The sequence below is a fragment of the Octopus bimaculoides genome, chromosome 6 (assembly GCF_046866305.1).
Source record: "Octopus bimaculoides isolate indiv1 chromosome 6, ASM4686630v1, whole genome shotgun sequence".
Classification (NCBI taxonomy): domain Eukaryota; kingdom Metazoa; phylum Mollusca; class Cephalopoda; order Octopoda; family Octopodidae; genus Octopus; species Octopus bimaculoides.
The window spans coordinates 67,925,797-67,935,796 of record NC_142933.1 but is presented as its reverse complement, the minus strand read 5'-3'; positions in this window follow the sequence as shown (position 1 = coordinate 67,935,796).

Genomic DNA, 10,000 nt, shown 5'->3' with positions numbered 1-10,000 from the left:
CATACAGATATTTTGGGATAACTTTGGAACACATAAAATATCCGATTTCATTCATAGCAAAATAAAAAGAATTGAAATATGAAATGAATATCTCACTGCAATCAGCAAAAGAAATGAGCCTTGCTATGGACGTGCAATTGAGAAATTCAATTGAAGTTACCTAATTCTGCGTGACATCTTGGACAAATATCTTCTATCATAATCTCAGGTTGGCCTAACGCTACCAGCCTTGTGAATGAAATTTAGTGCGTGAAAACTGTTCGGATGCACATCTGATTAAGTGTGTGTGATGTGGTGCAGTTCCCCTCTCTTTCTTACAACTGTTTCCAACATCATGAAAAGATCATGGACGCTAATTCTGCTCTTCTGTCTGACAGGAAACATATGCATGCACATCAACGAGGGTTTATTTCGAATGACTTCAGGTGTGAGCATGCTAAAAATGAACTTCCCGTCATTTAAAAATAAATGAATAAATAAACAAACAAGCAAACAAATAAATGAATAAAAATAAAGTGAATAAAGTGAAATAATGAAAAGTACGTATAACCTGCAGTTACTTGGCAACATGTACGGTACAGAAGTATGTACCGTGTTTTCGATGATTATTTATATGCCTGTGTAATCGCGAAAAAATGTAGATCCCTTTCAACTTTGACAGAGCGGGACATCTAGGACGAGGTCATCTATAGGCGAGCTGGCTACTCCAGTATCCAGCTTGTACACATAAGTGAAAAGTCTGAAATAATATGAAATGAAGTGACCAGCTGAAGGACAGGGTCGTCCGGTCAAGGAAATGAACCCACGCCTTTATGATCATGAGCCGAACACCATAACTACCAAACCGGGATTCTTCATAAAATAAAGTCATTGATGTGGATTAGTAACTGGCTCTCAAACACAGAGACTGCTACGAGTTCTAAGGCGATACTCCTTGCGGGGTTTCACAATCGTAATTATTCTTTCTATTTTTGACATAAGGCCAGGTATTTTGAAGGGAGGCAAGTCGATTGCATCGACCCCAGTACTTGAATGGTACTTATAATATCGTACATACCCAAAAGGATGAAAGTAAAAATAATCGATCTCGGTAGAATTCGAACTCAGAACGTAAAGAGCTGGAAAAAATTGCAAATCTTTCTCCGATGTGCTAATGTTTCAGCTTTCTCGCCGCTTTATTATACGAGTATAGTGGTTTCAAATCTTGGCACGAGGTCAGCAATTTTAGGGGAGGCGATAAGTAGATTACATCGGTTCCAGGACTTGATAACTAATTATTTTATCGATTTCGAAGAGATGGAAGGCAATCCTTAATGGAATTAGATCTTAGAACGTAAAGAGCCGGAAGAAATGCCATATGCATTTTGTCCTATGGGCTAACGGTTCTGCAAGCTTGCTGCCTTAGGGTCCGAGTATAATAACATCTCATTAAAGTTTGGACCCAAATTCAATTGCTGGAATATGTTTATTACTGTTTTCCTAAAACAAGATGAAAGAGACTGGAAGAGTATGGAAGTGAGTTTGCTCGGATCTTGAAACACTGGTGTTTAATGTGAAATAGAGAGAACGGAATATCACTGCAACAAAAGATATGGTTAATTCAATAGTACATAGCATGGTGTGTGCGTGCGTGTGTATGTGTGTGTGTGTGTGTGTGTTTATGTGCGTGTTATATACCTTTATAGATAAGAAAAATAAGAAAATAGAGCTAAATCAATTAATAATTATATTTATTAATTGTAAAAATAGACATAATCCCTGACAGCCGTTTCGACTCAGACTTTAAAGATTTTAGTTAAAATAATTAAATTATTATGAAGTAGAATCTCGTCGGAGGTAGAAAGAATACCATTACATTTTTAATTATTTTCTATCCCCGAATAGATTCTACTTTATGATGATTTAATTATTTTAATTAAAATAGTCTGAATCAAAACGGCTGTCAGGGATTATGTCTATTTTTATAATTATATATATAATTATTAATTGATTTATCTCTATTTTCTTATTTTTATTAAGTCAACATAAACCTTGGTTTATCTAATTACCTATTTATGAATATTAGAATTAATATTCAAAATAAATAGTAGGTAATAAACCAGTAAATTCATTGGATATTATTATCCCTTAATAAGGCTTATTTAACCTCTAATTGAACTCTTTATAGATAGATAGAGAGAGAGAGAATAAGAGACAGAGAGTTTGTTGTATTGAAACGGCATTTTAAATTGAAGGTGATATGATACAACTCACTCGAAGGCGGTAAGGTGGCAGAATCGTTAGCTCACTAGACAAATTGTTAAAATGTTTTGCGGCATTTCGTTTAACTTTACGCTCTGAGTTCATATTCTACCGAGGTCGACTTTGCATTTCATCCTTTCGGGGTCGATAAAATAAGAACCAGTTGAACATGGACGGATATAATCGACTTACACCCTGTTTTTGTGCCAAAATTTGAAACCAGTATAATACAACTAATCACTTTCCCTGAATATCTTAATACGATCTTTAGACATTCTTAGTTGACTGACATGAATATAGTTAGTCTTACATGACAGAACAGTGAAGGCATGTGGCTAAGTGATTCGTGTATTCAGCTCACGATAATAAGGTCATGAGTTAGATACCTAGTGGTGCGTTGTGTCCTTGAGCAAGTTGTGTCCACTCAACTGGCAAAAATGATTAGTACTTGTATTTCAAAAGGCCAGCCTTGTCATATTCCGTGCCACGCTGAATATTCTTGAGAACTACATTAAGAGTATACATTTGTCTGTGGAGTGCTCAGCCACTCCACAGTCTGTTCTGTTGATCGGATAAACTGGAATCCTCGTCCTCGTAACTGTTGTAATTTCTGAGAGTAGATTAGAAAATAATGTGGTATGAATATAACAATCTTTATTTTGTTTAGCAACAAATCCAAAACAAAATATTACAAACCATCAAATTATTGTATACAAAAATAGAGTAAGTGGATTTTATTTTCTAGCAAATTAGTTTTGATTTGTTCAGGAAAATATAATAATGTCCCAGTAGAAATTAAGGTTTCTTGTTATAATTTAATTACTATTACCATGTGACTTTTATTTTGTAAAATTAGAAAATTTTGTTTTTTTCATTTTTATATTTTAAATTTTTATTCTATTTCTTCTTCTTAACTTTGTTCCTTCATTCCATTTTCTAGATCAGAAATAAATATATAAATAAAATTTGTATGAACATTTTCTTTCTCATTGAGGTTCATTATTATATTTTTTTAGAATTTTACGTATGTAATTAGCTTGTGCAAGATCACTTGTAATTAGATAGTACAATGTTATTATTATTTTTATTATTATACCTTCTCAAGGGAAAAGTAAACGTGATAGATCCTGAAAAAATAAAAAAAGCAAAATACGATAAAATTAGACACTGAAGCAATGCATCAACACTTATTCATGGAAAAATCTAGAAATATCAACAGTAGACGAAAAAGATTAAAAAAATGGTATATGTCGAAACGATGCGGGAATCTCTACGGGATCGTTTAGTCTCCTAGATATAGCAGCTAAATCATGCAATGCCCTCTTAAAAGAAGACGGACGCATTAGACAAAGTAGTTCTGGATATACAATAGGACGTGTTGGTCGTGTTTGGATAACGTATAATCACAAGCTTGCTCAAGCAGCGCTTATATGAGACTAAACAACAACAACAACATTTGAAAAGCAGCCAATGCTCTTTGCAATGCACACAATGTATTTATGTATGCATGTGTGTATATGTATGCATCTATACATACATATATGTGTGTGTGTATGTATGTAAATACATATATATATATATATATATATATATATGTATGTATGTGTGTGTGTGTATGTGTGTGTGTATGTGTGTGTGTGTGTTTCGAGGAAGCTAGTACCTGTTGGATACTGGTGTCGATGGAATCGGCTAACACCTCCCACTAAATACGAGACCGTTGTATTTAAAGTGAGCTGACAGAGCATTTGAAAATGACTTGCATTATTTGTTCCGGTTCTTTACATTCAGGATTCAAATGCCATTAATCTGTCTTTCATCATTTCGAAGCTGATTGAATAAAATAGTAGGGGTTTAGATAGTCGACTAAACTCCACCACCTCTAAAATTGCTTGCCATGTGCCATAGTTTCAAACAATTATTATTATACACGCAGTAATGCACATAAAGATATTCAATTGCTTCTGCATTTCGTCTGTCCTTATGTTCTGAGTTCAAATTCCGCCGAAGTCGTGATAGAAATGATGGATCTTAGATTTAAGGCCTTTTGAACAGATACACAACAGATCATTTGTAACAAAAACATAAATAAAAAGAACTGAATTTAAGTAACTTTGAAATTAACGAAATTTTATTTGTAGCAAGTTAAGAAGAATAATACGAATGAAAGTCTATCTATATTATTGAAAAAGGAACCTGCTGACAATATGATTAAAACGATCTAGAAATCATCAGATAATCATGCTGCAAGCATTGATCATAAAAAAAACAAAAACAATTCGTTACGGATAAACATATATTCTATTTTAAACACAATCTGCATACCTCGAATAATTTAATTTCAAAATAAATAAACATTTATGTAAAACTAATATAAATTTCGCAGGTGTAATATGTTTTGTGTGGTGCTTTTTTTCTTAATATTTTTAATCAGTATTGAGAATGGTAAACATTGATTACAGGTTCACGGGAGAATATTGATTTTATATTCCTAGGCGTAAATAAAAAAGAAAAAATTAGGACGTTCATGGCTTTCCCAAAGAAATTATTGAAGAACGCTTTCCTATTATCGACAGCCAGTTTCTTTCTATTCACTAAAAGACTAATAAAACAACTATTACTCTCGAGAGGTTGGCGTAATAGATAATCGACGGGCTTTCGGAATAGCTACCACTAACTCAGAGAAAAGTACCTGTAAAAATTAATTGGAAAAGACCACAGAATTGAAAGGCAAAAAATATTCAAAAAATGGAATGCCTTGGACAAAGAATCCTTTCACGGAAGGAAACAAACACTCAGTTCCTTGTCCGTTTCCTTCTTCATACGGTAGTGATAGCTGTTCTGAAAACTCACTGGTTAATTGTTACACACGTCTCACTAATGTAAAAAGAGCGGTTTATTTCTAATTGATGTAATGCTTGCATTGATCGATTAAATGGAGCTGCTTGAAACATCCTTGTTACACACACACACACACACACACACACACACACACACACACACACACACACACACACACAGATATATATACACACAGAGAGGATGTTTAAAAAAAATTAATATCATTTCGCGATCTAATAACTTTGCCAGTTCTTGTTCAAATGACTTCAAATTTTAACAGCATGTGTAGAAACAGGTTAAAATTCTATGTTTAATGTTTGATATGTTTATCTTTTCAGATATAGAAATGGTATTCACTGGAAGACAAAAGGCATTTTGTGTGTTGGAGTATGCTCGAATACGGTCGAACAAGACTGCTGCGTGCATTTTTGACAGAGTTCTCTAAAAAGTCACCAACTGCAATGCAGATTTGAACATGGCACACAAATTTCAATGAGGAAGGCTGTCTGTGCAGGACAAATGGATCTGGACGACCACTAACATTGGAAGAAACGGTCGAGCGGGTTCGCCAAAATCTCTTGTGAAGTCCCAAGAAGTTCATAAGAAGAACAAGTCTGAAAACCCAGATTCCGCCAACGACAGTTTGGTGCGTCCTGAGGAAACGCTTGCTAATGAAACCCTACAAGCTGCAGCTCGTTCAGGCCATAGCGGCAGATGACAAGCGAAAGCACAAACGATTCTGTGTTGATATGCAAGAGAAACTTGAAGAAGCCGTGTTCAGAGAACGTCTTGTTTTTAGTGATGGGGCCACATTTCATACGAATGGCAAAGTCAATAAGGATAATGTTCGCATTTGGAGCGAAGAAAATCCCCATGCTACAGTTGAGCATGAGAGGAACTCACCAAAAGTGAATGTGTTCTGCACCATCGCCATGAAATATCTTCATGACCCGCTTTTCTTTGAGGGAAATGTAACCGGCGATGTTTATCTGCAAATGCTTCACAACTAGCTAATGGATGAGTCCATTTGCAAATGAACATGAAGACTTCAGTTTTCATCAGACTCGACCTCACTGGAAGCTCACTGTGTGGGCTTATCTCAATGACAATCTGCGAAGGAGATGGATCGAGTGTGCTGGTAATGAAGACAATCTGCTGTTGAAATGGCTGCCACGTTCACCTGACCTGAAACCTTACGATTTTTTTCTCTGGGGCTATGTGAAGGGCCTGGTCTATGTACCCCTATTCCTGCAAACCTAGAGGAACTCGAGCAGGGTATCACTACCGCACTTGAGACTGTTACTCAAGGCATGCTACAGCGTGTTAGGAAGGAACTAGACTACTGACTTGAAGTGTGTTTCAGGTGGTGCGCATATTGAACATTTGTGAAATCGTTCATGGAATCCACATACCTTTTAATTTCTCATTAAAATTTGGAGGAATAAATCTTATGCGGCTCAACGTTAAACCTGTTTAGCTCCATTTGCTTTGACTATGTAGTTTCTGTGATATTTGCATCTCAAACGATATCAAATTTTTTGAAACACCCTATGTAAATATATATATATATATATATATATATATATATATATATATATATATATGCATATATAAGACAGGTTTGTGTGCGTGTGATTTGTATGTCGCCCAACCATTTGACAATCAGTTTTGGTTTGTTTACGTCTCCATAACTTAGTAGTTCCGCATAGAGACCGATAAAATAACCAGAGTTAAAACAGAAAATAAGTACTGGGATCGATTTTTTCCGATTAAACACTTCAACACGATACCCTTTCAGGTGTATGCGAGAGTGTGCGTGTGTATCTGCGCGCGCGTGTTTACTTGTGTAAAAACACTTCTCAGTCTTGATGAAACAACGTCACCTCTGCTGAGGGAGACTTGTGACTTAATCAAAAAGTTTATTTGCATATTAAACGTGAGCGTCTGAATTTACAACTTATTCCAAAACACACGATCACTGCACTTAAATAACGTGTGTGTGTGTGTGTGTGTGTGTGTGTGTACATGTTTTGAACTATATAAAACAGGGGCCGTTTTCTTGCCGACTCAGCAAGAAATTTAGATAACAACATTGCAGTATCATGTTTTGAATGTTAAGAAGGTATTGCCCTTTTGTTAGCTGTGTCAGCTACAACAGTACAAGCAAAAGCCAACGTGTTGAAAAGTATTTCTTTATAATCCTGTCTCTATAACACTAAGTTAAATACTGGCACTCTGTCGGTTATGATAGCAAGAGTTCCAGTCGATCCAATCAACGGAACAGCCTGCTTGTGATATAAACGCCCAAGCGGCTGAGCACTCCACAGACACGCGTACTCTTTGCTTAATTTTCAAGGAGATCCAGTGTGACACAGAGTGTGACAAAGCTGGCCCTTTGAACTACAGGTACTATTCATTCTTGCCAGCTGAGTGAACTGGTGCAACGTGAAATAATGTCTTGCTGAAGAACACAATGCTCTGTCAGGAATCGAGCGCACGACCTTACAACTGTGAGCCAAATACCCTAACCACTTAAGCCACACGCTAAGCTAAGTAAATGATGGGTTTTCCGTTTTTGATATCAGAAATATTCTAGCTTATAGAATTAGTAGAGAAAATGTTACATGCACTCGAGACTGCAGCTGCACAAATAGAACTATATGTCAATGCTGGTAAGGTTGAATAAATAGGTTATAACGTGATAGGTTATACAGGTGCTCTGAAAGGCACTGAAATCGTTAATAACTTTACCTACCTGGAGGGTAACATTGCTTTTACAGAAAAAAATGTCCGGGTTAGGATTGCAAAACCATAGAATACCTTGATCAGACTCGGAATTATGAGTAAGTCTTCTTTTCCGGAAATGAAGAAGGATTTCTGCAAGCAGTCGTTGAATCAATGATTCTCTATAGCTCTTCAGCATGGACACTGGACAAGAGACTTGAAAAGAAAGTTGATGATACATACACGAGAAAGAACATGTTGCCTCTACTACAGCATATAAGTTACTTATATGCTGTAGTAGAGGCAATATGTTCTTTGTCTATATTCTTAACTTTTGGAGATTTTAGGTATAATTATATTAATGTGTCCATCTGTTCTAATTTGATCAAATTCTGTCTTCGTGCAGCCGAGGATTGCTCTGCATTTTAAATTGATGTAATGATTGCATTGTTCAATTAAATGAAGTTGGATGACGCGATCGTACTGCATTACCTCTGGATATCCTTGTTGCTTATTTTGATTTTAATCACCTTACTTTGAAATTGCATGGATAATACCGCACTAAATTCTGGTGCCTCAACTTAAGTACCATATTCATCTGAATCTATCTATCTATCTTTCTATCTATCTATCTATCTATCTATCTATCTATCTCTATATACACACACACACACACACACACACACACACACACACACACACATATATATACATTTGATGAGTTTATGCATTTTCAGGATGTTCATTTTTGGGTCTCTAGTTGGTAAAGGGAGATTTTGCATAATAGTGTTGTATGCCTCACTGTCTCTAGGGTTGTGGGTTGATATAAACAGTAGTGCTTTGAGATGAGGTATGGTGTTATGCTTTGTTGTCCTTAGTGTTTATATATATATATATATATATATATATATATATATATATATATATATATATATATATATATATATATATATGTTTTGTAAACAAGTATTTAATCCTACTGTGACAATAGACACGCGGATAAATTTCAGTGTCTTTGGCAAATTGAAACAAGAATCAGTTCTTATTACTGTCTTTCAAGTTACTGAAGTTCAGAAGCATGGAATTTCTGAAGAAATTTAAACGTGCGACAAATATTGCAAAATTTAGATAATACTACAAGCTGAAGTTTGACCGCAGGGCATTAATGACTAATTCTAATACAATATGATTATGAATAAATATGTATGCAGAAGTTATATATGATATAACTGATAAACATATTTTACTTATAGATTTGTATATTTTTTTATCACTCATCCTTCGACATGGTTGAACAACCAATCCCAACCAGTCGGGATTCACAATATGGGTTGTACAATTCATTCCTTCGATCAATGAATGCAAAACATGGCTCACGTGACCTCCGTTCGAGTGATGTTCACCATCCCACCCTTGTGCGTCAATCGTAACAAAATTACCCATTACAGCTGAGTTGACTGGAGCAACGTGAAATGAAGTGTTTTGCTCAAGGACACAATGCACAGCTGATATGGGAATTAAAACCACTATCTCACAGTTGTAAGTGCAACATCTTAACCACTGAGCTACACGCATTCATACATTATTGGATGGCCGTTGACGTTTTCGTAAACAAATTTATTGATAACTACGTTGTACTGGTACTATTATGATTACATTATTATGATATTAGTATATGTATGCATTAGTGTATCTACAAGTGCGATAAAAATGCAAGTATTTGCACACGTCTACGTATGTATTAAGATTTGCATGTATGTATATATGTGTGCATGTATAAATATGTATATATGTATGCATGTTTGAATATGTATATATGAATGCATGTATAAATAGACTTCCTTTGTGCCCTGTAGGTAGGAGTGTGTTGATGTATTGCTCATTGAAAGTTCTTTCTCTTTTCTGCATCACTTGTGATAACAGCAAGCTTTAGGCTTTTGCTGCAATATTATTCAATGTGCTGGAGGTTTTAGTGTCATTTCTCTGGAAATAAATCTAAATTTAATAAATAGATGCTGCATTGCTGTTATTGTAAGACGAAATAGAGGAAAGGAAAGACGAAGGCGATTTGCTAACAAAGGAGAACAGCAAAGAATGGATTCAGTGATAAAGAGATCGAGAGATATAATGAAAGTATAAGACATAGATAAGACATGATAGAGAGGGAGAGGTAGAGAGATGGTGACAGAAAAAGAGG